Raw genomic sequence first — 23,856 nt, 5'->3', positions numbered from 1 at the left:
ACATGTTTATTCCACCGTACATACCAAGATTTTCCCGGGATTGTTTGCCTAGCCGAAGCGTTAAACGACATCCAATTCTGACGAACACTCAGCCTACTGCCAAACCATTGCAGAACACACCAGTTTTCGTCCGATCACTGAAGTTAAGCTGCATTGGACGTGGTAAGTACTTGAATTGGAGACCGGCTGGGAATGCCACGTGCAGTAGGCTCATCAACATTTTTATTCCACATTACATACTACCTTTTTCCTATGATTTTTTGCCTAGCCGTAGCATTAAATGACATCCAATTCCGACGAATATTAAGCCTACTGCCAAACCATTGCAGAATACACATGTTCTTGTCCGATCACTGAAGTTAAGCTGCATCAGGCTTGGTTAGTACTTGCATGGGAGACCGGCTGGGAATACCACGTGCAGTAGGCTGATGAACATTTTTATTTCAGAATACACCATTTCTCGTCCGATCACTGAAGTTAAGCCGCATAGGGCGTGGTTAGTTCTTGCACGGGAGACCGGCTGGGAATACCACGTGCAGTAGGCTCATCAACATTTTTATTCCACATTACATACTAACTTTTACCCATGATTTTTTGCCTAGACGAAGCATTAAATGACATGCAATTTGGACGAATATTCAGCCTACTGCCAAACCATTGCAGAATACACCAGTTCTCGTCCGATCACTGAAGTTATACTGTATCGGGCGTGGTTAGTATTTGCATGGGAGACCGGCTGGGAATACCACGTGCATTAGGCTCATCAACATTTTTATTCCACCGTACATACTAAATTTTTCCCGGGATTGTTTGCCTAGCCGATGTATTAAATTACATCCAATTCCGACGAATATCCAGCCTACTGTCAAACCATTGCAGAACACACCAGTTCTTGTCCGATCACTGAAGTTAAGCTACATCGGGCATGGTTAGTACTTGAATGGGAGACCGGCTGGGAATGCCACGTGCATTAGGCTCATCAACATTTTTATTCCACATTACATACTAACTTTTTCCCATGATTAGTACTTGCATGTGAGACCGGCTGGGAATACCACGTGCAGTTGGCTCATCACCATTTTTATTCCACATTACATACTAACTTTTACCCCAAATTTTTTTTGCCTAGCCGTAGCATTAAATGACATCCAATGCAGAATACACCAGTTCTCGTCTGATCACTGAAGTAAATCTGCATCGGCCATGGTTAGTACTTGAATGGGAGACCGGCTGGGAATGCCACGTGCAGTAGGCTCATCAACATTTTTATTCCACATTACATACTAACTTTTTCCCATCATTTTTTTGCCTAGACGAAGCATTAAATTACATACAATTCGGACGAATATTCAGCCTACGGCCAAACCATTGCAGAATACACCAGTTGTCGTCCAATCACTGAAGTTAATCTGCATCGGGCATGGATTGTACTTGCATGGGAGACGGGCTAGGAATACCACGTGCAGTCGGCTTATCAACATTTTTATTCCTCCGTACATACCAACTTTTCCCCGGGATTTGTTGCCTAGCCGAAGTATTAAATTACATCCAATTCCGACGAATATTCAGCCTACTGCCAAACCATTGCAGAATACACCAGTTCTCGTCCGATCACTGAAGTTAAGCTCCTTCGGGCGTGGTTAGTACTTGCACGGGAGACCGGCTGGGAATACCACGTGCAGTAGGCTCATCAACATTGTTATTCCACATTACATACTAACTTTTTCCCATCATTTTTTTGCCTAGACGAAGCATTAAATTACATACAATTCGGACGAATATTCAGCCTACGGCCAAACCATTGCAGAATACACCAGTTCGCGTCCGATCACTGAAGTTAAGCTGCATCGGGCGTGGTCAGTACTTGCATGGGAGACCGGCTGGGAATACCATGTGCATTAGGCTCATCAATATTTTTATTCCACCATACATACTAACTTTTTCCCGGGATTTTTTGCCTAGCCGAAGTATTAAATTACATCCAATTCCGACGAATATTCAGCCTACTGCCAAACCAATGCAGAATACACAAGTTCTCGTCCGATCACTGAAGTTAAGCTGCATTGGGCGTGGTTAGTACTTGCATGGGAGTCCTGCTGGGAGTACCAAGTGCAGTAGGCTTATCAACATTTTGATTCTACCGTATATACCAACTTTTTCCCGGGATTTTTTGCCTAGCCAAAGCGTTAAACGACATCCAATTCTGACGAATATTCAGCCTACTGCCAAACAATTGCAAAATACACCAGTTCTCGTCTGATCACTGAAGTTAAGCTAACCGGACGTGGTTAGTACTTGCTTGGGAGACCGGCTGAGAATATCACGTGCAGTAGGCTCATCAACATTTTTATTCCACATTACATACTAACTTTTTCCCATGATTTTTTGCCAAGCCGTAGCATTAAATGACATCCAATTCCGGCGAATATTCAGCCTACTGCCACTCCATTGCAGAATACACCAGTTCTCTTCCGATCACTGAAGTTAAGCTGCATCGGGCGTGGACAGTACTTGCATGAGAGACCGGCTGGGAATACCATGTGCAGTAGGCCCATCAACATTTTTATTCCTCATTTGATACTAAGTTTTTCCCATGATTTTTTGCCAAGCCGTAGCATTAAATGACATCCAATTCCGGCGAATATTCAGCCTACTGCCAAACCATTGCAGAATACACCAGTTCTTGTCCGATTGCTGAAGTTAAGCTGCATCGGGCGTGGTTAGTACTTGCATGGGAGACCGGCTGGGAATACCATGTGCATTAGGCTCATCAACATTTTTATTCCACCGTACATTCTAACTTTTTAACGGGATTTTTTGACTAGCCGAAGTATTAAATTACATCAAATTCCGACGAATATTCAGCCTACTGACAAACCATTGCAGAATACACCAGTTCTCCTCCGATCACTGAAGTTAAGCCCACTGGACGTGGTTAGTACTTGCATGGGAGACCGGCTGAGAATACTACATGCAGTAGGATCATCAACATTTTTATTCCACCGTACATACTAACTTTTTCGCGGGATTTTTTGCATTGCCGAAGCATAAACGACATCCAATTCCGACGAATATTCAGCCTACTGCCAACCCATTGCATAATTCACCAGTTGAAGTCCGATCACTGAAGTTAAGCTGCATCGGGCGTGGTTAGTACATGCATGGGAGACCGGCTGGGAATAACATGTGCAGTAGGCTCATCAACATTTTCATTCCACATTACATACTAACTTTTTCCCATGATTTTTTGCCTAGACGTAGCATTAAATGACATACAATTCGGACGAATATTCAGCCTACTGCCAAACCATTGCAGAACACACCAGTTCTCGTCCGATCACTGAAGTTAAGCTGCATCGGACGTGGTAAGTACTTGAATGGGAGACCGGCTGGGAATACCACGTGCAGTAGGCTGATGAACATTTTTATTGCAGAATACACCAGTTCTCGTCCGATCACTGAAGTTAAGCTGCATCTGGCGTGGTTAGTACTTGCATGGGAGACCGGCTGGGAATACCACGTGTAGTAGGCTCATCAACATTTTTATTCCACTGTACATACTAACTTTTTTCCGGGATTTTTTGCCTAGACGAAGCATTAAATGACATGCAATTCCGACGAATATTCAGCCTACTGCCAAACCATTGCAGAATACACCAGTTCTCGTCTGATCACAGAAGTTATACTGTATCGGGCGTGGTTAGTACTTGCATGGGAGACCGGCTGGGAATACCACGTGCATTAGGCTCATCAACATTTGTATTCCACTGTACATACTAACTTTTTTCCGGGATTTTTTGCCTAGCTGATGTATTAAATTACATCCAATTCTGACGAATATCCAGCCTACTGCCAAACCATTGCGGAATACACCAGTTCTCGTCCGATCACTGAAGTTAAGCTGCATTGGGTGTGGTTAGTACTTGCATGGGAGACGGACAGGGAATACCACGTGCAGTAGGCTGAGGAACTTTTTTATTGCATAATACACCAGTTCTCGTCCGATCACTGAAGTAAAGCCGCATCGGGCGTGGTTAGTTCTTGCACGGGAGACCGGCTGGGAATACCACGTGCAGTAGGCTCATCAACATTTTTATTCCACATTACATACTAACTTTTTCCCATGATTTTTTGCCTAGACGAAGCATTAAATGACATGCAATTCGAACGAATATTCAGCCTACTGCCAAACCATTGCAGAATACACCAGTTTTCGTCCGATCACTGAAGTTATACTGTATCGGGCGTGGTTAGTACTTGCATGGGAGACCGGCTGGGAATACCACGTGCATTAGGCTCATCAACATTTTTATTCCACCGTACATACTAACTTTTTTCCGGGATTTTTTGCCTAGCCGATGTATTAAATTACATCCAATTCCGACGAATATCCAGCCTACTGCCAAACCATTGCGGAATACACCAGTTCTCCTCCGATCACTGAAGTTAAGCTGCATCGGGCGTGGTTAGTACTTGCATGGGAGACCGGCTGGGAATACCACGTGCAGTAGGCTCATCAACATTTTTATTCCACATTACATACTAACTTTTACCCAAAATTTTTTTTTGCCTAGCCGTAGCATTAAATGACATCCAATTCCGACGAATATTCAGCCTACTGCCAAACCAATGCAGAATACACCAGTTCTCGTCTGATCACTGAAGTTAATCTGCATTGGCCATGGTCAGTACTTGCATGGGAGACCGGCTGGGAATACCATGTGCATTAGGCTCATCAACATTTTTATTCCACCATACATACAAACTTTTTCCCGGGATTTTTTGACTAGCCGAAGTATTAAATTACATCAAATTCTGACGAATATTCAGCCTACTGACAAACCATTGCAGAATACACCAGTTCTCCTCCGATCACTGAAGTTAAGCCCACTGGACGTGGTTAGTACTTGCAAGGGAGACCGGCTGAGAATACTACATGCAGTAGGATCATCAACATTTTTATTCCACCGTACATACTAACTTTTTCCCGGGATTTTTTGCCTAGCCGAAGCGTTAAACGACATCCAATTCTGACGAACACTCAGCCTACTGCCAAACCATTGCAGAACACACCAGTTCTCGTCCGATCACTGAAGTTAATCTGCAATGGACGTGGTAAGTACTTGAATGGGAGACCGGCTGGGAATGCCACGTGCAGTAGGCTCATCAACATTTTTATTTCACATTACATACTACCTTTTTCCTATGATTTTTTGCCTAGCCGTAGCATTAATTGACATCCAATTCCAACGAATATTAAGCCTACTGCCAAACCATTGCAGAATACACCTGTTCTTGTCCGATCACTGAAGTTAAGCTGCATGAGGCATGGTTTGTACTTGCATGGGAGACCGGCTGGGAATACCACGTGCAGTAGGCTGATGAACATTTTTATTGCAGAATACACCAGTTCTCGTCCGATCACTGAAGTTAAGCCGCATAGGGCGTGGTTAGTTCTTGCACGGGAGACCGGCTGGGAATACCACGTGCAGTAGGCTCATCAACATTTTTATTCCACATTACATACTAACTTTTTCCCATGATTTTTTGCCTAGACGAAGCATTAAATGACATGCAATTCGGACGAATATTCAGCCTACTGCCAAACCATTGCAGAATACACCAGTTCTCGTCCCATCACTGAAGTTATACTGTATCGGGCGTGGTTAGTACTTGCATGGGAGACCGGCTGGGAATACCACGTGCATTAGGCTCATCAACATTTTTATTCCACCGTACATACTAACTTTTTTCCGGGATTTTTTGCCTAGCCGAAGTATTAAATTACATCCAATTCCGACGAATATCCAGCCTACTACCAAACCATTGCAGAATACACCAGTTCTCGTCCGATCACTGAAGTTAAGCTGCATCGGGCGTGGTTAGTTCTTGCATGGGAGACCGGCTGGGAATATCATGTGCAGTAGGCTTCTCAACAATTTTATTCCACCGTACATACTAACTTTTTCCCGGGATTGTTTGCCTAGCCGATGTATTAAATTACATCCAATTCCGACGAATGTCCAGCCTACTGTCAAACCATTGCAGAACACACCAGTTCTTGTCCGATCACTGAAGTTAAGCTGCATCGAGCGTGGTTAGTACTTGCATGTGAGACCGGCTGGGAATACCACGTGCAGTAGGCTCATCAACATTTTTATTCCACATTACATACTAACTTTTACCCAAACATTTTTTTTGCCTAGCCGTAGCATTAAATGACATCCAATTCCGACGAATATTCAACCTACTGCCAAACCAATGCAGAATACACCAGTTCTCGTCTGATCACTGAAGTAAATCTGCATCGGCCATGGTTAGTACTTGAATGGGAGACCGGCTGGGAATACCACGTGCAGTAGGCTCATCAACATTTTTATTCCACATTACATACTAACTTTTTCCCATGATTTTTTGACTAGACGAAGCATTAAATGACATGCAATTCGGACGAATATTCAGCCTACTGCCAAACCATTGCAGAATACACCAGTTCTCGTCCGATCACTGAAGTTATACTGTATCGGGCGTGGTTAGTACTTGCATGGGAGACTGGCTGGGAATACCACGTGCATTAGGCTCATCAACATTTTTATTCCACCGTACATACTAACTTTTTTCCGGGATTTTTTGCCTAGCCGATGTATTAAATTACATCCAATTCCGACGAATATCCAGCCTACTGCCAAACCATTGCGTAATACACCAGTTCTCGTCCGATCACTGAAGTTAAGCTGCATCGGGTGTGGTTAGTACTTGCATGGGAGACGGACTGGGAATACCACGTGCAGTAGGCTGATTAACTTTTTTATTGCAGAATACACCAGTTCTCGTCCGTTCACTGAAGTTAAGCTGTATCGGGCGTGGTTAGCCCTTGCATGGGAGACCGGCTGGGAATACCACTTGCAGTAGGCTCATCAACATTTTTATTCCACCATACATACTAACTTTTTCCCAGGATTTTTTGCCTAGCCGAAATATTAAATTACATCCAATTCCGACGAATATTCAGCCTGCTGCCAAACCATTCCAGAATACAGCAGTTCTCGTCCGATCACTGTAGTTAAGCTGTATCGGGCGTGGTTAGTACTTGCATGGGAGACCTGCTGGGAATACCACGTGCAGTAAGCTTACCAACATTTTTATTCCACCATACACACTACCTTTTTCCTATGATTTTTTGCCTAGCCGTAGCATTAAATGACATCCAATTCCGACGAATATTAAGCCTACTGCCAAACCATTGCAGAATACACATGTTCTTGTCCGATCACTGAAGTTAAGCTGCATCAGGATTGGTTAGTACTTGCATGGGAGACCGGCTGGGAATACCACGTGCAGTAGGCTGATGAACATTTTTATTTCAGAATACACCAGTTCTCGTCCGATCACTGAAGTTAAGCCGCATTGGGCGTGGTTAGTTCATGCACGGGAGACCGGCTGGGAATACCACGTGCAGTAGGCTCATCAACATTTTTATTCCACATTACATACTAACTTTTACCCATGATTTTTTGCCTAGACGAAGCATTAAATGACATGCAATTTGGACTAATATTCAGCCTACTGCCAAACCATTGCAGAATACACCAGTTCTCGTCCGATCACTGAAGTTATACTGTATCGGGCGTGGTTAGTATTTGCATGGGAGACCGGCTGGGAATACCACGTGCATTAGGCTCATCAACATTTTTATTCCACCGTACATACTAACTTTTTCCCGGGATTGTTTGCCTAGCCGATGTATTAAATTACATCCAATTCCGACGAATATCCAGCCTACTGTCAAACCATTGCAGAACACACCAGTTCTTGTCCGATCACTGAAGTTAAGCTACATCGGGCATGGTTAGTACTTGAATGGGAGACCGGCTGGGAATGCCACGTGCATTAGGCTCATCAACATTTTTATTCCACATTACATACTAACTTTTTCCCATGATTAGTACTTGCATGTGAGACCGGCTGGGAATACCACGTGCAGTAGGCTCATCACCATTTTTATTCCACATTACATACTAACTTTTACCCCAATTTTTTTTTTGCCTAGTCGTAGCATTAAATGACATCCAATGCAGAATACACCAGTTCTCGTCTGATCACTGAAGTAAATCTGCATCGGCCATGGTTAGTACTTGAATGGGAGACCGGCTGGGAATGCCACGTGCAGTAGGCTCATCAACATTTTTATTCCACATTACATACTAACTTTTTCCCATGATTTTTTGCCTAGACGAAGCATTAAATGACATGCAATTCGGACGAATATTCAGCCTACTGCCAAACCATTGCAGAATACACCAGTTCTCGTCCTATCACTGAAGTTGTACTGTATCGGGCGTGGTTAGTACTTGCATGGGAGACCGGCTGGGAATACCACTTGCAGTAGGCTCATCAACATTTTTATTCCACCATACATACTAACTTTTTCCCAGGATTTTTTGCCTAGCCGAAGTATTAAATTACATCCAATTCCAACGAATATTCAGCCTGCATCCAAACTATTCCAGAATACAGCAGTTCTCGTCCGATCACTGTAGTTAAGCTGTATCGGGCGTTGTTAGTACTTGCATGGGAGACCTGCTGGGAATACCACGTGCAGTAAGCTTATCAACATTTTTATTCCACCATACATACTATCTTTTTCCCGTGATTTTTTGCCTAGCCGAAGCATTAATTGAAATCCAATTCCGACAAATATTCAGCCTACTGCCAAACCATTACAGAATACACCAGTTCTCGTCCGATCACTAAAGTTAAGCGGCATCGGGCGTGGTTAGTACTTGCATGGGAGACCGGCTGGGAAAACCACTTGCAGTAGGCTTATCAACATTTTTATTCCACATTACATACTAACTTTTTCCCATGATTTTTTGCCTAGACGAAGCATTAAATTACATACAATTCGGACGAATATTCGGCCTACGGCCAAACCATTGCAGAATACACCAGTTCTCGTCCGATCACTGAAGTTAAGCTGCATCGGGCGTGGTTAGTACTTGCATGGGACACCGGCTTGGAATATCACGTGCAGTAGGCTTATCAACATTTTGATTCCACCGTACATAGCAACTTTTTCCCGGGATTTTTTGCTTAGCCGAAGCGTTAAATGACATCCAATTGCGACGAATAATCAGCCTACTGCCAAACCATTGCAGAATACACCAGTTCTCGTCCGATCACTGAAGTTAAGCTGCATCGGGCGTGGTTAGTACTTGCATGGGAGACCGGCTGGGAATACCACGTGCATTAGGCTCATCAACATTTTTATTCCACCGTACATACTAACTTTTTCCCGGGATTGTTTGCCTAGCCGAAGTCCTAAATTACATCCAATTCGACGAATATTCAGCCTACTACCAAACCAATGCAGAATACACAAGTTCTCGTCCGATCACTGAAGTTAAGCTGCATCGGGCGTGGTTAGTACTTGCATGGGAGACCTGCTGGGAATACCACGTGCAGTAAGCTTATCAACATTTTTATTCCACCATACATACTATCTTTTTCCCGTGATTTTTTGCCTAGCCGAAGCATTAATTGAAATCCAATTCCGACAAATATTCAGCCTACTGCCAAACCATTACAGAATACACCAGTTCTCGTCCGATCACTAAAGTTAAGCGGCATCGGGCGTGGTTAGTACTTGCATGGGAGACCGGCTGGGAAAACCACTTGCAGTAGGCTTATCAACATTTTTATTCCACATTACATACTAACTTTTTCCCATGATTTTTTGCCTAGACGAAGCATTAAATTACATACAATTCGGACGAATATTCGGCCTACTGCCAAACCATTGCAGAATACACATGTTCTTGTCCGATCACTGAAGTTAAGCTGCATCAGGATTGGTTAGTACTTGCATGGGAGACCGGCTGGGAATACCACGTGCAGTAGGCTGATGAACATTTTTATTTCAGAATACACCAGTTCTCGTCCGATCACTGAAGTTAAGCCGCATTGGGCGTGGTTAGTTCATGCACGGGAGACCTGCTGGGAATACCACGTGCAGTAAGCTTATCAACATTTTTATTCCACCATACATACTATCTTTTTCCCGTGATTTTTTGCCTAGCCGAAGCATTAATTGAAATCCAATTCCGACAAATATTCAGCCTACTGCCAAACCATTACAGAATACACCAGTTCTCGTCCGATCACTGAAGTTAAGCTGCATTGGACGTGGTAAGTACTTGAATTGGAGACCGGCTGGGAATGCCACGTGCAGTAGGCTCATCAACATTTTTATTCCACATTACATACTACCTTTTTCCTATGATTTTATGCCTAGCCGTAGCATTAAATGACATCCAATTCCGACGAATATTAAGCCTACTGCCAAACCATTGCAGAATACACATGTTCTTGTCCGATCACTGAAGTTAAGCTGCATCAGGATTGGTTAGTACTTGCATGGGAGACCGGCTGGGAATACCACGTGCAGTAGGCTGATGAACATTTTTATTTCAGAATACACCAGTTCTCGTCCGATCACTGAAGTTAAGCCGCATTGGGCGTGGTTAGTTCATGCACGGGAGACCGGCTGGGAATACCACGTGCAGTAGGCTCATCAACATTTTTATTCCACATTACATACTAACTTTTACCCATGATTTTTTGCCTAGACGAAGCATTAAATGACATGCAATTTGGACGAATATTCAGCCTACTGCCAAACCATTGCAGAACACACCAGTTCTTGTCCGATCACTGAAGTTAAGCTACATCGGGCATGGTTAGTACTTGAATGGGAGACCGGCTGGGAATGCCACGTGCATTAGGCTCATCAACATTTTTATTCCACATTACATACTAACTTTTTCCCATGATTAGTACTTGCATGTGAGACCGGCTGGGAATACCATGTGCAGTAGGCTCATCACCATTTTTATTCCACATTACATACTAACTTTTACCCCAATTTTTTTTTTGCCTAGCCGTAGCATTAAATGACATCCAATGCAGAATACACCAGTTCTCGTCTGATCACTGAAGTAAATCTGCATCGGCCATGGTTAGTACTTGAATGGGAGACCGGCTGGGAATGCCACGTGCAGTAGGCTCATCAACATTTTTATTCCACATTACATACTAACTTTTTCCCATGATTTTTTGCCTAGACGAAGCATTAAATGACATGCAATTCGGACGAATATTCAGCCTACTGCCAAACCATTGCAGAATACACCAGTTCTCGTCCTATCACTGAAGTTGTACTGTATCGGGCGTGGTTAGTACTTGCATGGGAGACCGGCTGGGAATACCACTTGCAGTAGGCTCATCAACATTTTTATTCCACCATACATACTAACTTTTTCCCAGGATTTTTTGCCTAGCCGAAGTATTAAATTACATCCAATTCCAACGAATATTCAGCCTGCATCCAAACTATTCCAGAATACAGCAGTTCTCGTCCGATCACTGTAGTTAAGCTGTATCGGGCGTTGTTAGTACTTGCATGGGAGACCTGCTGGGAATACCACGTGCAGTAAGCTTATCAACATTTTTATTCCACCATACATACTATCTTTTTCCCGTGATTTTTTGCCTAGCCGAAGCATTAATTGAAATCCAATTCCGACAAATATTCAGCCTACTGCCAAACCATTACAGAATACACCAGTTCTCGTCCGATCACTAAAGTTAAGCGGCATTGGGCGTGGTTAGTACTTGCATGGGAGACCGGCTGGGAAAACCACTTGCAGTAGGCTTATCAACATTTTTATTCCACATTACATACTAACTTTTTCCCATGATTTTTTGCCTAGACGAAGCATTAAATTACATACAATTCGGACGAATATTCGGCCTACGGCCAAACCATTGCAGAATACACCAGTTCTCGTCCGATCACTGAAGTTAAGCTGCATCGGGCGTGGTTAGTACTTGCATGGGACACCGGCTTGGAATATCACGTGCAGTAGGCTTATCAACATTTTGATTCCACCGTACATAGCAACTTTTTCCCGGGATTTTTTGCTTAGCCGAAGCGTTAAATGACATCCAATTGCGACGAATAATCAGCCTACTGCCAAACCATTGCAGAATACACCAGTTCTCGTCCGATCACTGAAGTTAAGCTGCATCGGGCGTGGTTAGTACTTGCATGGGAGACCGGCTGGGAATACCACGTGCATTAGGCTCATCAACATTTTTATTCCACCGTACATACTAACTTTTTCCCGGGATTGTTTGCCTAGCCGAAGTCCTAAATTACATCCAATTCGACGAATATTCAGCCTACTACCAAACCAATGCAGAATACACAAGTTCTCGTCCGATCACTGAAGTTAAGCTGCATCGGGCGTGGTTAGTACTTGCATGGGAGACCTGCTGGGAATACCACGTGCAGTTAGCTTATCAACATTTTTATTCCACCATACATACTATCTTTTTCCCGTGATTTTTTGCCTAGCCGAAGCATTAATTGAAATCCAATTCCGACAAATATTCAGCCTACTGCCAAACCATTACAGAATACACCAGTTCTCGTCCGATCACTAAAGTTAAGCGGCATCGGGCGTGGTTAGTGCTTGCATGGGAGACCGGCTGGGAAAACCACTTGCAGTAGGCTTATCAACATTTTTATTCCACATTACATACTAACTTTTTCCCATGATTTTTTGCCTAGACGAAGCATTAAATTACATACAATTCGGACGAATATTCGGCCTACGGCCAAACCATTGCAGAATACACCAGTTCTCGTCCGATCACTGAAGTTAAGCTGCATCGGGCGTGGTTAGTACTTGCATGGGACACCGGCTTGGAATATCACGTGCAGTAGGCTTATCAACATTTTGATTCCACCGTACATAGCAACTTTTTCCCGGGATTTTTTGCTTAGCCGAAGCGTTAAATGACATCCAATTGCGACGAATAATCAGCCTACTGCCAAACCATTGCAGAATACACCAGTTCTCGTCCGATCACTGAAGTTAAGCTGCATCGGGCGTGGTTAGTACTTGCATGGGAGACCGGCTGGGAATACCACGTGCATTAGGCTCATCAACATTTTTATTCCACCGTACATACTAACTTTTTCCCGGGATTGTTTGCCTAGCCGAAGTCCTAAATTACATCCAATTCGACAAATATTCAGCCTACTACCAAACCAATGCAGAATACACAAGTTCTCGTCCGATCACTGAAGTTAAGCTGCATCGGGCGTGGTTAGTACTTGCATGGGAGACCTGCTGGGAGTACCACGTGCAGTAGGCTAATCAACATTGTGATTCTACCGTATATACCAACTTTTTCCCTGGATTTTTGGCCTAGCCGTAGCATTAAATGACATCCAATTCCGATGAATATTCAGCCTACTGCCACTCCATTTCAGAATACACCAGTTCTCGTCCGATCACTGAAGTTAAGCTTCATCGGGCGTGGACAGTACTTGCATGAGAGACCGGCTGGGAATATCATGTGCAGTAGGCACAGTACCATTTTTATTCCACCGTACATACTAACTTTTGCCCGGAATTTTTTGCCTAGCCGAAGCATTAATTGTTAACCAATTCCGACGAATTTTCAGCCTACTGACAAACCAATGCAGAATACACCAGTTCTAGTCCGATCACTGAATTTAAGCTCACCGGACGTGGTTATTACTTGCATGGGAGACCGGCTGAGAATAGCATGTGCAATAGGCTCATCAACATTTTTATTCCACCATACATACTAGCTTTTTCCCATGATTTCTTGCCTAGCCGTAGCATTAAATGTCAACCAATTCCGACGAATTTTCAGCCTACTGCCAAACCATTGCAGAATACACCAGTTCTCGACCGATCACTGAAGTTAAGCTCACCGGATGTGGTTAGTACTTGCATGGGAGACCGGCTGAGAATATCACGTGCAGTAGGATCATCAACATTTTTATTCCACATTACATACTAACATTTTCCCATGATTTTTTGCCTAGCCGTAGCATTAAATGACATCCAATGCCTAGCCGTAGCATTAAATGACATCCAATTCCGACGAATATTCAGCCTACTGCCAAACCATTGCAGAATACACCAGTTCTCGTCCGATCACTGAACTTAAGCTGCATCGGGCGTGGTTAGTACTTGCATGGGAGACCTGCTGGGAATGCTACGTGCAGTAGGCTTATCAACATTTTTATTCCATCGTTCATTCTATCTTTTTCACTTGATTTTTTGCCTAGCCGAAGCATTAATTGAAATCCAATTCCGACAAATATTCAGCCTACTGCCAAACCATTACAGAATACACCAGTTCTCGTCCGATCACTAAAGTTAAGCGGCATCGGGCGTGGTTAGTACTTGCATGGGATACCGGCTGGGAAAACCACTTGCAGTAGGCTTATCAACATTTTTATTCCACATTACATACTAACTTTTTCCCATGATTTTTTGCCTAGACGAAGCATTAAATTACATACAATTCGGACGAATATTCGGCCTACGGCCAAACCATTGCAGAATACACCAGTTCTCGTCCGATCACTGAAGTTAAGCTGCATCGGGCGTGGTTAGTACTTGCATGGGACACCGGCTTGGAATATCACGTGCAGTAGGCTTATCAACATTTTGATTCCACCGTACATAGCAACTTTTTCCCGGGATTTTTTGCTTAGCCGAAGCGTTAAATGACATCCAATTGCGACGAATAATCAGCCTACTGCCAAACCATTGCAGAATACACCAGTTCTCGTCCGATCACTGAAGTTAAGCTGCATCGGGCGTGGTTAGTACTTGCATGGGAGACCGGCTGGGAATACCACGTGCATTAGGCTCATCAACATTTTTATTCCACCGTACATACTAACTTTTTCCCGGGATTGTTTGCCTAGCCGAAGTCCTAAATTACATCCAATTCGACAAATATTCAGCCTACTACCAAACCAATGCAGAATACACAAGTTCTCGTCCGATCACTGAAGTTAAGCTGCATCGGGCGTGGTTAGTACTTGCATGGGAGACCGGCTGGGAATACCACGTGCAGTAGGCTCATCAACATTTTTATTCCACATTTCATACTAGCTTTTTCCCATGATTTCTTGCCTAGCCGTAGCATTAAATGTCAACCAATTCCGACGAATTTTCAGCCTACTGCCAAACCATTGCAGAATACACCAGTTCTCGACCGATCACTGAAGTTAAGCTCACCGGATGTGGTTAGTACTTGCATGGGAGACCGGCTGAGAATATCACGTGCAGTAGGATCATCAACATTTTTATTCCACATTACATACTAACATTTTCCCATGATTTTTTGCCTAGCAGTAGCATTAAATGACATCCAATGCCTAGCCGTAGCATTAAATGACATCCAATTCCGACGAATATTCAGCCTACTGCCAAACCATTGCAGAATACACCAGTTCTCGTCCGATCACTGAACTTAAGCTGCATCGGGCGTGGTTAGTACTTGCATGGGAGACCTGCTGGGAATGCTACGTGCAGTAGGCTTATCAACATTTTTATTCCATCGTTCATTCTATCTTTTTCCCTTGATTTTTTGCCTAGCCGAAGCATTAATTGAAATCCAATTCCGACAAATATTCAGCCTACTGCCAAACCATTACAGAATACACCAGTTCTCGTCCGATCACTAAAGTTAAGCGGCATCGGGCGTGGTTAGTACTTGCATGGGATACCGGCTGGGAAAACCACTTGCAGTAGGCTTATCAACATTTTTATTCCACATTACATACTAACTTTTTCCCATGATTTTTTGCCTAGACGAAGCATTAAATTACATACAATTCGGACGAATATTCGGCCTACGGCCAAACCATTGCAGAATACACCAGTTCTCGTCCGATCACTGAAGTTAAGCTGCATCGGGCGTGGTTAGTACTTGCATGGGACACCGGCTTGGAATATCACGTGCAGTAGGCTTATCAACATTTTGATTCCACCGTACATAGCAACTTTTTCCCGGGATTTTTTGCTTAGCCGAAGCGTTAAATGACATCCAATTGCGACGAATAATCAGCCTACTGCCAAACCATTGCAGAATACACCAGTTCTCGTCCGATCACTGAAGTTAAGCTGCATCGGGCGTGGTTAGTACTTGCATGGGAGACCGGCTGGGAATACCACGTGCATTAGGCTCATCAACATTTTTATTCCACCGTACATACTAACTTTTTCCCGGGATTGTTTGCCTAGCCGAAGTCCTAAATTACATCCAATTCGACAAATATTCAGCCTACTACCAAACCAATGCAGAATACACAAGTTCTCGTCCGATCACTGAAGTTAAGCTGCATCGGGCGTGGTTAGTACTTGCATGGGAGACCTGCTGGGAGTACCACGTGCAGTAGGCTAATCAACATTGTGATTCTACCGTATATACCAACTTTTTCCCTGGATTTTTGGCCTAGCCGTAGCATTAAATGACATCCAATTCCGATGAATATTCAGCCTACTGCCACTCCATTTCAGAATACACCAGTTCTCGTCCGATCACTGAAGTTAAGCTTCATCGGGCGTGGACAGTACTTGCATGAGAGACCGGCTGGGAATATCATGTGCAGTAGGCACAGTACCATTTTTATTCCACCGTACATACTAACTTTTGCCCGGAATTTTTTGCCTAGCCGAAGCATTAATTGTTAACCAATTCCGACGAATTTTCAGCCTACTGACAAACCATTGCAGAATACACCAGTTCTAGTCCGATCACTGAATTTAAGCTCACCGGACGTGGTTATTACTTGCATGGGAGACCGGCTGAGAATAGCACGTGCAATAGGCTCATCAACATTTTTATTCCACCATACATACTAGCTTTTTCCCATGATTTCTTGCCTAGCCGTAGCATTAAATGTCAACCAATTCCGACGAATTTTCAGCCTACTGCCAAACCATTGCAGAATACACCAGTTCTCGACCGATCACTGAAGTTAAGCTCACCGGATGTGGTTAGTACTTGCATGGGAGACCGGCTGAGAATATCACGTGCAGTAGGATCATCAACATTTTTATTCCACATTACATACTAACATTTTCCCATGATTTTTTGCCTAGCCGTAGCATTAAATGACATCCAATGCCTAGCCGTAGCATTAAATGACATCCAATTCCGACGAATATTCAGCCTACTGCCAAACCATTGCAGAATACACCAGTTCTCGTCCGATCACTGAACTTAAGCTGCATCGGGCGTGGTTAGTACTTGCATGGGAGACCTGCTGGGAATGCTACGTGCAGTAGGCTTATCAACATTTTTATTCCATCGTTCATTCTATCTTTTTCCCTTGATTTTTTGCCTAGCCGAAACATTAATTGAAATCCAATTCCAACGAATATTCAGCCTACTGCCAAACCATTGCAGAACACACCAGTTCATCAGTCTGGTCGTCGAGGTCAAGTGTGCTTGTATGTGCGTGTGTTGCAGTGACCAAAAGGTTTACTTTGTGCTGCAAACAGATTATCAGTCTGGTCATTGAGGGCAATTGGTCTTGTATGTGGGTGTGTTGCTGTGACCAATGGGTTTACTTTGTGCTGCAAACAGATCATCAGTCTGGTCGTGGAGGGCAAGTGTGCTTGTATGTGGGTGTGTTGCAGTGACCAATGGGTTTACTTTGTGCTGCAAACAGATCATCAGTCTGGTCGTCGAGGGCAAGTGTGCTTGTATGTGCGTGTATTGCAGTGACCAATTGGTTTACTTTGTGCTGCAAACAGATTATCAGTCTGGTCGTTGAGGGCAATTGGTCTTGTATGTGGGTGTGTTGCTGTGACCAATGGGTTTACTTTGTGCTGCAAACAGATCATCAGTCTGGTCGTGGGGGGCAAGTGTGCTTGTATGTGGGTGTGTTGTAGTGACCAATGGGATTACTTTGTGCTGCAAACAGATCATCAGTCTGGTCGTGGAGGGCAAGTGTGCTTGTATGTGGGTGTGTTGCAGTGACCAATGGGTTTACTTTGTGCTGCAAACAGATCATCAGTTTGGTCGTCAAGGGCAAGTGTGCTTGTATGTGGGTGTGTTGCAGTGAGCAATGGGTTTACTTTGTAATGTAAACAGATCATCAATCTGGTCGTGGAGGGCAAGTGTGTTTGTATGTGGGTGTGTTGCAGTGACCAATGGGTTTACTTTGTGCTGCAAACAGATCATCAGTCTGGTCGTGTTGGGCAAGTGTGCTTGTATGTGGATGTGTTGCAGTGACTAATGGGTTTACTTTGTGCTGCAAACAGATCATCAGTCTGGTCGTGGAGGGCAAGTGTGCTTGTATGTTGGTGTGTTGCAGTGACCAATGGGTTTACTTTGTGCTGCAAACAGATCATCAGTCTGGTCGTGGAGGGCAAGCGTGCTTGTATGTGGGTGTGTTGCAGTGACCAATGGGTTTGCTTTGTGCTGCAAACAGATCATCAGTCTGGTCGTCGAGGTCAAGTGTGCTTGTATGTGCGTGTGTTGCAGTGACCAAAAGGTTTACTTTGTGCTGCAAACAGATTATCAGTCTGGTCATTGAGGGCAATTGGTCTTGTATGTGGGTGTGTTGCTGTGACCAATGGGTTTACTTTGTGCTGCAAACAGATCATCAGTCTGGTCGTGGAGGGCAAGTGTGCTTGTATGTGGGTGTGTTGCAGTGACCAATGGGTTTACTTTGTAAAGTAAACAGATCATCAGTCTGGTCGTGGAGGGCAAGTGTGCTTGTATGTGGGTGTGTTGCAGTGACCAATTGGTTTACTTAGTAATGTAAACAGATCATCAGTCTGGTCGTGGAGGGCAAGTGTGCTTGTATGTGGGTGTGTTGCAGTGACCAATGGGTTTACTTTGTTCTGCACACAGATCATCAGTCTGGTCGTGGAGGGCAAGTGTGCTTGTATGTGGGTGTGTTGCAGTGACCAATGCGTTTACTTTGTAATGTAAAAAGATCATCAGTCTGGTCGTGGAGGGCAAGTGTGCTTGTATGTGGGTGTGTTGCAGTGACCAATGAGTTTACTTTGTGATGCAAACAGATCATCAGTCTGGTCGTGGGTGGCAAGTGTGCTTGTATGTGGGTGTGTTGCAGTGACCAATGGGTTTGCTTTGTTCTACACACAGATAATCAGTCTGGTCGTGGAGGGCAAGTGTGCTTGTATGTGGGTGTGTTGCAGTGACCAATGGGTTTACTTTGTAATGTAAACAGATCATCAGTCTGGTCGTGGAAGGCAAGTGTGCTTGTGTGTGGGTATGTTGCAGTGACCAATGGGTTTACTTTGTAATATAAACAGATCATCAGTCTGGTCGTGGAGGGCAAGTGTGCTTGTATGTGGGTGTGTTGCAGTGACCAATGAGTTTACTTTATGATGCAAACAGATCATCAGTCTGGTCGTGGAGGGCAAGTGTGCTTGTATGTGGGTGTGTTGCAGTGAAAAATGGGTTTATTTTGTAATGTAAACAGATCATCAGTCTGGTCGTGGAGGGCAAGTGTGCTTGTATGTGGGTGGGTTGCAGTGACCAATGTGTTTACTTTGTAATGTAAACAGATCATCTGTCTGGTCGTGGAGGGCAAGTGTGCTTGTGTGCGGGTGTGTTGCAGTGACCAATGGGTTTACTTTGTGCTGCAAACAGATCATCAGTTTGGTCATCGACGGCAAGTGTGCTTGTATGTGTGTGTGTTGCAGTGACCAATGGGTTTACTTTGTGCTGCACACAGATCATCAGTCTGGTCGTGGAGGGCAAGTGTGCTTGTATGTGGGTGTGTTGCAGTGACCAATGGGTTTACTTTGTAATGTAAACAGATCATCAGTCTGGTCGTGGAGGGCAAGTGTGCTTGTATGTGGGTGTGTTGCAGTGACCAATGGGTTTACTTTGTGCTGCACACAGATCATCAGTCTGGTCGTGGAGGGCAAGTGTGCTTGTATGTGGGTGTGTTGCAGTGATCAATGAGTTTACTTTGTGATGCAAACAGATCATCAGTCTGGTCGTGGGTGGCAAGTGTGCTTGTACGTGGGTGTGTTGCAGTGGCCAATGGGTTTACTTTGTTCTACACACAGATAATCGGTCTAGTCGTGGAGGGCAAGTGTGCTTGTATGTGGGTGTGTTGCAGTGACCAATGGGTTTACTTTGTAATGTAAACAGATCATCAGTCTGGTCGTGGAGGGCAAGTGTGCTTGTATGTTGGTGTGTTGCAGTGACCAATGGGTTTACTTTGTAATGTAGACAGATCATCTGTCTGGTCGTGGAGGGCAAGTGTGCTTGTATGTGGGTGTGTTGCAGTGACCAATGGTTTACTTTGTAATGTAAACAGATCATTAGTCTGGTCGTGGAGGGCAAGTGTGCTTGTATGTGGGTGTGATGCAGTGACCAATGAGTTTACTTTGTGCTGCAAACAGATCATCAGTCTGGTCGTGGAGGGCAAGTGTGCTTGTAAGTGGGTGTGTTGCAGTGACCATTGGCTTTACTTTGTAATGTAAACAGATCATCAGTCTGGTCGTGGAGGGCAAGTGTTCTTGTATGTGGGTGTGTTGTAGTGACCAATTGGTTTACTTAGTAATGTAAACAGATCATCAGTCTGGTCGTCGAGGGCAAGTGTGCTTGTATGTGGATGTGTTGCAGTGATCAATGGGTTTACTTTTTGCTGCAAACAGATCATCAGTCTGGTCGTCGAGGGCAAGTGTGCTTGTATGTGGGTGTGTTGCAGTGACCAATGTGTTTACTTTGTAATGTAAACAGATCATCTGTCTGGTCGTGGAGGGCAAGTGTGCTTGTGTGCGGGTGTGTTGCAGTGACCAATGGGTTTACTTTGTGCTGCAAACAGATCATCAGTTTGGTCATCGAGGGCAAGTGTGCTTGTATGTGTGTGTGTTGCAGTGACCAATGGGTTTACTTTGTGTTGCACACAGATCATCAGTCTGGTCGTGGAGGGCAAGTGTGCTTGTATGTGGGTGTGTTGCAGTGACCAATGGGTTTACTTTGTAATGTAAACAGATCATCAGTCTGGTCGTGGAGGGCAAGTGTGCTTGTATGTGGGTGTGTTGCAGTGACCAATGAGTTAACTTTGTGATGCAAACAGATCATCAGTCTGGTCGTGGGTGGCAAGTGTGCTTGTACGTGGGTGTGTTGCAGTGGCCAATGGGTTTACTTTGTTCTACACACAGATAATCAGTCTAGTCGTGGAGGGCAAGTGTGCTTGTATGTGGGTGTGTTGCAGTGACCAATGGGTTTACTTTGTAATGTAAACAGATCATCAGTCTGGTCGTGGAGGGCAAGTGTGCTTGTATGTTGGTGTGTTGCAGTGACCAATGGGTTTACTTTGTAATGTAAACAGATCATCTGTCTGGTCGTGGAGGGCAAGTGTGCTTGTATGTGGGTGTGATGCAGTGACCAATGAGTTTACTTTGTAATGTAAACAGATCATCAGTCTGGTCGTGGAGGGCAAGTGTTCTTGTATGTGGGTGTGTTGCAGTGACCAATTGGTTTACTTAGTAATGTAAACAGATCATCAGTCTGGTCGTCGAGGGCAAGTGTGCTTGTATGTGGATGTGTTGCAGTGACTAATGGGTTTACTTTGTGCTGCAAACAGATCATCAGTCTGGTCGTTTAGGGCAAGTGTGCTTGTATGTTGGTGTGTTGCAGTGACCAATGGGTTTACTTTGTGCTGCAAACAGATCATCAGTCTGGTCGTGGAGGGCAAGTGTGCTTGTATGTGTGTGTGTTGCAGTGACCAATGGGTTTGCTTTGTGCTGCAAACAGATCATCAGTCTGGTCGTCGAGGGCAAGTGTGCTTGTATGTGCGTGTGTTGCAGTGACCAATAGGTTTACTTTGTGCTGCAAACAGATTATCAGTCTGGTCGTTGAGGGCAATTGGTCTTGTATGTGGGTGTGTTGCTGTGACCAATGGGTTTACTTTGTGCTGCAAACAGATCATCAGTCTGGTCGTGGGGGGCAAGTGTGCTTGTATGTGGGTGTGTTGTAGTGACCAATGGGATTACTTTGTGCTGCAAACAGATCATCAGTCTGGTCGTGGAGGGCAAGTGTGCTTGTATGTGGGTGTGTTGCAGTGACCAATGGGTTTGCTTTATGCTGCAAACAGATCATCAGTCTGGTCGTCGAGGGCAAGTGTGCTTGTAAGTGCGTGTGTTGCAGTGACCAAAAGGTTTACTTTGTGCTGCAAACAGATTATCAGTCTGGTCGTTGAGGGCAATTGATCTTGTATGTGGGTGTGTTGCTGTGACCAATGGGTTTACTTTGTGCTGCAAACAGATCATCAGTCTGGTAGTGGAGGGCAAGTGTGCTTGTATGTGGGTGTGTTGCAGTGACAAATGGGTTTACTTTGTGCTGCAAACAGATCATCAGTCTGGTCGTGGAGGGCAAGTGTGCTTGTATGTGGGTGTGTTGCAGTGACCAATGGGTTTACTTTGTGCTGCAAACAGATCATCAGTCTGGTCGTGGAGGGCAAGTGTGCTTGAATGTGGGCAAGTTGCAGTCACCAATGGGTTTACTTTGTAATGTAAACAGATCATCAATCTGGTCGTGGAGGGCAAGTGTGCTTGTATGTTGGTGTGTTGCAGTGACCAATGGGTTTACTTTGTGCTGCAAACAGATCATCAGTCTGGTCGTGGAGGGCAAGTGTGCTTGTATGTGTGTGTGTTGCAGTGACCAATGGGTTTGCTTTGTGCTGCAAACAGATCATCAGTCTGGTCGTCGAGGGCAAGTGTGCTTGTATGTGCGTGTGTTGCAGTGACCAATAGGTTTACTTTGTGCTGCAAACAGATTATCAGTCTGGTCGTTGAGGGCAATTGGTCTTGTATGTGGGTGTGTTGCTGTGACCAATGGGTTTACTTTGTGCTGCAAACAGATCATCAGTCTGGTCGTGGGGGGCAAGTGTGCTTGTATGTGGGTGTGTTGTAGTGACCAATGGGATTACTTTGTGCTGCAAACAGATCATCAGTCTGGTCGTGGAGGGCAAGTGTGCTTGTATGTGGGTGTGTTGCAGTGACCAATGGGTTTACTTTGTGCTGCAAACAGATCATCAGTTTGGTCGTCAAGGGCAAGTGTGCTTGTATGTGGGTGTGTTGCAGTGAGCAATGGGTTTACTTTGTAATGTAAACAGATCATCAATCTGGTCGTGGGTGGCAAGTGTGCTTGTACGTGGGTGTGTTGCAGTGGCCAATGGGTTTACTTTGTTCTACACACAGATAATCAGTCTAGTCGTGGAGGGCAAGTGTGCTTGTATGTGGGTGTGTTGCAGTGACCAATGGGTTTACTTTGTAATGTAAACAGATCATCAGTCTGGTCGTGGAGGGCAAGTGTGCTTGTATGTTGGTGTGTTGCAGTGACCAATGGGTTTACTTTGTATTGTAAACAGATCATCTGTCTGGTCGTGGAGGGCAAGTGTGCTTGTATGTGGGTGTGATGCAGTGACCAATGAGTTTACTTTGTAATGTAAACAGATCATCAGTCTGGTCGTGGAGGGCAAGTGTTCTTGTATGTGGGTGTGTTGCAGTGACCAATTGGTTTACTTAGTAATGTAAACAGATCATCAGTCTGGTCGTCGAGGGCAAGTGTGCTTGTATGTGGATGTGTTGCAGTGACTAATGGGTTTACTTTGTGCTGCAAACAGATCATCAGTGTGGTCGTTTAGGGCAAGTGTGCTTGTATGTTGGTGTGTTGCAGTGACCAATGGGTTTACTTTGTGCTGCAAACAGATCATCAGTCTGGTCGTGGAAGGCAAGTGTGCTTGTATGTGGGTGTGTTGCAGTGACCAATGGGTTTGCTTTATGCTGCAAACAGATCATCAGTCTGGTCGTCGAGGGCAAGTGTGCTTGTAAGTGCGTGTGTTGCAGTGACCAAAAGGTTTACTTTGTGCTGCAAACAGATTATCAGTCTGGTCGTTGAGGGCAATTGGTCTTGTATGTGGGTGTGTTGCTGTGACCAATGGGTTTACTTTGT

The 23,856-nt window shown here is 44.5% G+C and overlaps 55 pseudogenes; all 55 read left to right on the top strand.

Moving 5' to 3' along the window:
• Positions 1-91: 91 nt before the first annotated feature.
• Positions 92-211, top strand: LOC146734768 (5S ribosomal RNA; annotated as a pseudogene).
• A 96-nt stretch (positions 212-307) lies between these two features.
• Positions 308-427, top strand: LOC146734767 (5S ribosomal RNA; annotated as a pseudogene).
• Positions 428-641: 214 nt separating this feature from the next.
• On the top strand, positions 642-761 carry LOC146734766 (5S ribosomal RNA; annotated as a pseudogene).
• Positions 762-857: 96 nt separating this feature from the next.
• On the top strand, positions 858-977 carry LOC146734765 (5S ribosomal RNA; annotated as a pseudogene).
• Positions 978-1,568: 591 nt separating this feature from the next.
• LOC146734764 (5S ribosomal RNA) lies at positions 1,569-1,688 on the top strand (annotated as a pseudogene).
• A 97-nt stretch (positions 1,689-1,785) lies between these two features.
• Positions 1,786-1,905, top strand: LOC146734763 (5S ribosomal RNA; annotated as a pseudogene).
• A 96-nt stretch (positions 1,906-2,001) lies between these two features.
• On the top strand, positions 2,002-2,121 carry LOC146734762 (5S ribosomal RNA; annotated as a pseudogene).
• A 96-nt stretch (positions 2,122-2,217) lies between these two features.
• Positions 2,218-2,336, top strand: LOC146734761 (5S ribosomal RNA; annotated as a pseudogene).
• Positions 2,337-2,432: 96 nt separating this feature from the next.
• LOC146734760 (5S ribosomal RNA) lies at positions 2,433-2,552 on the top strand (annotated as a pseudogene).
• A 96-nt stretch (positions 2,553-2,648) lies between these two features.
• LOC146734759 (5S ribosomal RNA) lies at positions 2,649-2,768 on the top strand (annotated as a pseudogene).
• Positions 2,769-3,294: 526 nt separating this feature from the next.
• LOC146734758 (5S ribosomal RNA) lies at positions 3,295-3,414 on the top strand (annotated as a pseudogene).
• Positions 3,415-3,628: 214 nt separating this feature from the next.
• On the top strand, positions 3,629-3,748 carry LOC146734757 (5S ribosomal RNA; annotated as a pseudogene).
• Positions 3,749-3,844: 96 nt separating this feature from the next.
• Positions 3,845-3,964, top strand: LOC146734756 (5S ribosomal RNA; annotated as a pseudogene).
• Positions 3,965-4,178: 214 nt separating this feature from the next.
• Positions 4,179-4,298, top strand: LOC146734755 (5S ribosomal RNA; annotated as a pseudogene).
• A 96-nt stretch (positions 4,299-4,394) lies between these two features.
• LOC146734754 (5S ribosomal RNA) lies at positions 4,395-4,514 on the top strand (annotated as a pseudogene).
• Positions 4,515-4,613: 99 nt separating this feature from the next.
• On the top strand, positions 4,614-4,733 carry LOC146734753 (5S ribosomal RNA; annotated as a pseudogene).
• A 311-nt stretch (positions 4,734-5,044) lies between these two features.
• On the top strand, positions 5,045-5,164 carry LOC146734752 (5S ribosomal RNA; annotated as a pseudogene).
• A 96-nt stretch (positions 5,165-5,260) lies between these two features.
• LOC146734751 (5S ribosomal RNA) lies at positions 5,261-5,380 on the top strand (annotated as a pseudogene).
• A 214-nt stretch (positions 5,381-5,594) lies between these two features.
• Positions 5,595-5,714, top strand: LOC146734750 (5S ribosomal RNA; annotated as a pseudogene).
• Positions 5,715-5,810: 96 nt separating this feature from the next.
• LOC146734749 (5S ribosomal RNA) lies at positions 5,811-5,930 on the top strand (annotated as a pseudogene).
• A 96-nt stretch (positions 5,931-6,026) lies between these two features.
• LOC146734748 (5S ribosomal RNA) lies at positions 6,027-6,146 on the top strand (annotated as a pseudogene).
• Positions 6,147-6,245: 99 nt separating this feature from the next.
• Positions 6,246-6,365, top strand: LOC146734747 (5S ribosomal RNA; annotated as a pseudogene).
• Positions 6,366-6,461: 96 nt separating this feature from the next.
• LOC146734746 (5S ribosomal RNA) lies at positions 6,462-6,581 on the top strand (annotated as a pseudogene).
• Positions 6,582-6,677: 96 nt separating this feature from the next.
• Positions 6,678-6,797, top strand: LOC146734745 (5S ribosomal RNA; annotated as a pseudogene).
• A 214-nt stretch (positions 6,798-7,011) lies between these two features.
• On the top strand, positions 7,012-7,131 carry LOC146734744 (5S ribosomal RNA; annotated as a pseudogene).
• Positions 7,132-7,561: 430 nt separating this feature from the next.
• On the top strand, positions 7,562-7,681 carry LOC146734743 (5S ribosomal RNA; annotated as a pseudogene).
• Positions 7,682-7,777: 96 nt separating this feature from the next.
• LOC146734742 (5S ribosomal RNA) lies at positions 7,778-7,897 on the top strand (annotated as a pseudogene).
• An 807-nt stretch (positions 7,898-8,704) lies between these two features.
• On the top strand, positions 8,705-8,824 carry LOC146734741 (5S ribosomal RNA; annotated as a pseudogene).
• A 96-nt stretch (positions 8,825-8,920) lies between these two features.
• On the top strand, positions 8,921-9,040 carry LOC146734740 (5S ribosomal RNA; annotated as a pseudogene).
• Positions 9,041-9,136: 96 nt separating this feature from the next.
• Positions 9,137-9,256, top strand: LOC146734739 (5S ribosomal RNA; annotated as a pseudogene).
• Positions 9,257-9,351: 95 nt separating this feature from the next.
• LOC146734738 (5S ribosomal RNA) lies at positions 9,352-9,471 on the top strand (annotated as a pseudogene).
• A 96-nt stretch (positions 9,472-9,567) lies between these two features.
• LOC146734737 (5S ribosomal RNA) lies at positions 9,568-9,687 on the top strand (annotated as a pseudogene).
• Positions 9,688-10,117: 430 nt separating this feature from the next.
• Positions 10,118-10,237, top strand: LOC146734736 (5S ribosomal RNA; annotated as a pseudogene).
• Positions 10,238-10,667: 430 nt separating this feature from the next.
• Positions 10,668-10,787, top strand: LOC146734735 (5S ribosomal RNA; annotated as a pseudogene).
• Positions 10,788-11,594: 807 nt separating this feature from the next.
• LOC146734734 (5S ribosomal RNA) lies at positions 11,595-11,714 on the top strand (annotated as a pseudogene).
• Positions 11,715-11,810: 96 nt separating this feature from the next.
• LOC146734733 (5S ribosomal RNA) lies at positions 11,811-11,930 on the top strand (annotated as a pseudogene).
• Positions 11,931-12,026: 96 nt separating this feature from the next.
• Positions 12,027-12,146, top strand: LOC146734732 (5S ribosomal RNA; annotated as a pseudogene).
• A 95-nt stretch (positions 12,147-12,241) lies between these two features.
• LOC146734731 (5S ribosomal RNA) lies at positions 12,242-12,361 on the top strand (annotated as a pseudogene).
• Positions 12,362-12,457: 96 nt separating this feature from the next.
• On the top strand, positions 12,458-12,577 carry LOC146734730 (5S ribosomal RNA; annotated as a pseudogene).
• Positions 12,578-12,673: 96 nt separating this feature from the next.
• LOC146734729 (5S ribosomal RNA) lies at positions 12,674-12,793 on the top strand (annotated as a pseudogene).
• Positions 12,794-12,889: 96 nt separating this feature from the next.
• Positions 12,890-13,009, top strand: LOC146734728 (5S ribosomal RNA; annotated as a pseudogene).
• A 95-nt stretch (positions 13,010-13,104) lies between these two features.
• On the top strand, positions 13,105-13,224 carry LOC146734727 (5S ribosomal RNA; annotated as a pseudogene).
• A 96-nt stretch (positions 13,225-13,320) lies between these two features.
• On the top strand, positions 13,321-13,440 carry LOC146734726 (5S ribosomal RNA; annotated as a pseudogene).
• Positions 13,441-13,996: 556 nt separating this feature from the next.
• On the top strand, positions 13,997-14,116 carry LOC146734725 (5S ribosomal RNA; annotated as a pseudogene).
• Positions 14,117-14,212: 96 nt separating this feature from the next.
• LOC146734724 (5S ribosomal RNA) lies at positions 14,213-14,332 on the top strand (annotated as a pseudogene).
• Positions 14,333-14,428: 96 nt separating this feature from the next.
• Positions 14,429-14,548, top strand: LOC146734723 (5S ribosomal RNA; annotated as a pseudogene).
• A 96-nt stretch (positions 14,549-14,644) lies between these two features.
• On the top strand, positions 14,645-14,764 carry LOC146734722 (5S ribosomal RNA; annotated as a pseudogene).
• Positions 14,765-14,859: 95 nt separating this feature from the next.
• On the top strand, positions 14,860-14,979 carry LOC146734721 (5S ribosomal RNA; annotated as a pseudogene).
• Positions 14,980-15,320: 341 nt separating this feature from the next.
• LOC146734720 (5S ribosomal RNA) lies at positions 15,321-15,440 on the top strand (annotated as a pseudogene).
• A 96-nt stretch (positions 15,441-15,536) lies between these two features.
• On the top strand, positions 15,537-15,656 carry LOC146734719 (5S ribosomal RNA; annotated as a pseudogene).
• A 96-nt stretch (positions 15,657-15,752) lies between these two features.
• Positions 15,753-15,872, top strand: LOC146734718 (5S ribosomal RNA; annotated as a pseudogene).
• Positions 15,873-15,968: 96 nt separating this feature from the next.
• Positions 15,969-16,088, top strand: LOC146734717 (5S ribosomal RNA; annotated as a pseudogene).
• Positions 16,089-16,183: 95 nt separating this feature from the next.
• Positions 16,184-16,303, top strand: LOC146734716 (5S ribosomal RNA; annotated as a pseudogene).
• A 96-nt stretch (positions 16,304-16,399) lies between these two features.
• LOC146734715 (5S ribosomal RNA) lies at positions 16,400-16,519 on the top strand (annotated as a pseudogene).
• Positions 16,520-17,075: 556 nt separating this feature from the next.
• On the top strand, positions 17,076-17,195 carry LOC146734714 (5S ribosomal RNA; annotated as a pseudogene).
• The last annotated feature ends 6,661 nt before the right edge of the window (positions 17,196-23,856 follow it).

The sequence above is a fragment of the Saccoglossus kowalevskii genome, chromosome 13 (genome assembly GCF_978046115.1).
Source record: "Saccoglossus kowalevskii chromosome 13, keSacKowa6.1, whole genome shotgun sequence".
Taxonomy (NCBI): domain Eukaryota; kingdom Metazoa; phylum Hemichordata; class Enteropneusta; family Harrimaniidae; genus Saccoglossus; species Saccoglossus kowalevskii.
Note: the sequence above shows the minus strand (reverse complement) of the source record. Positions and strands in the feature narration are given on the sequence as shown.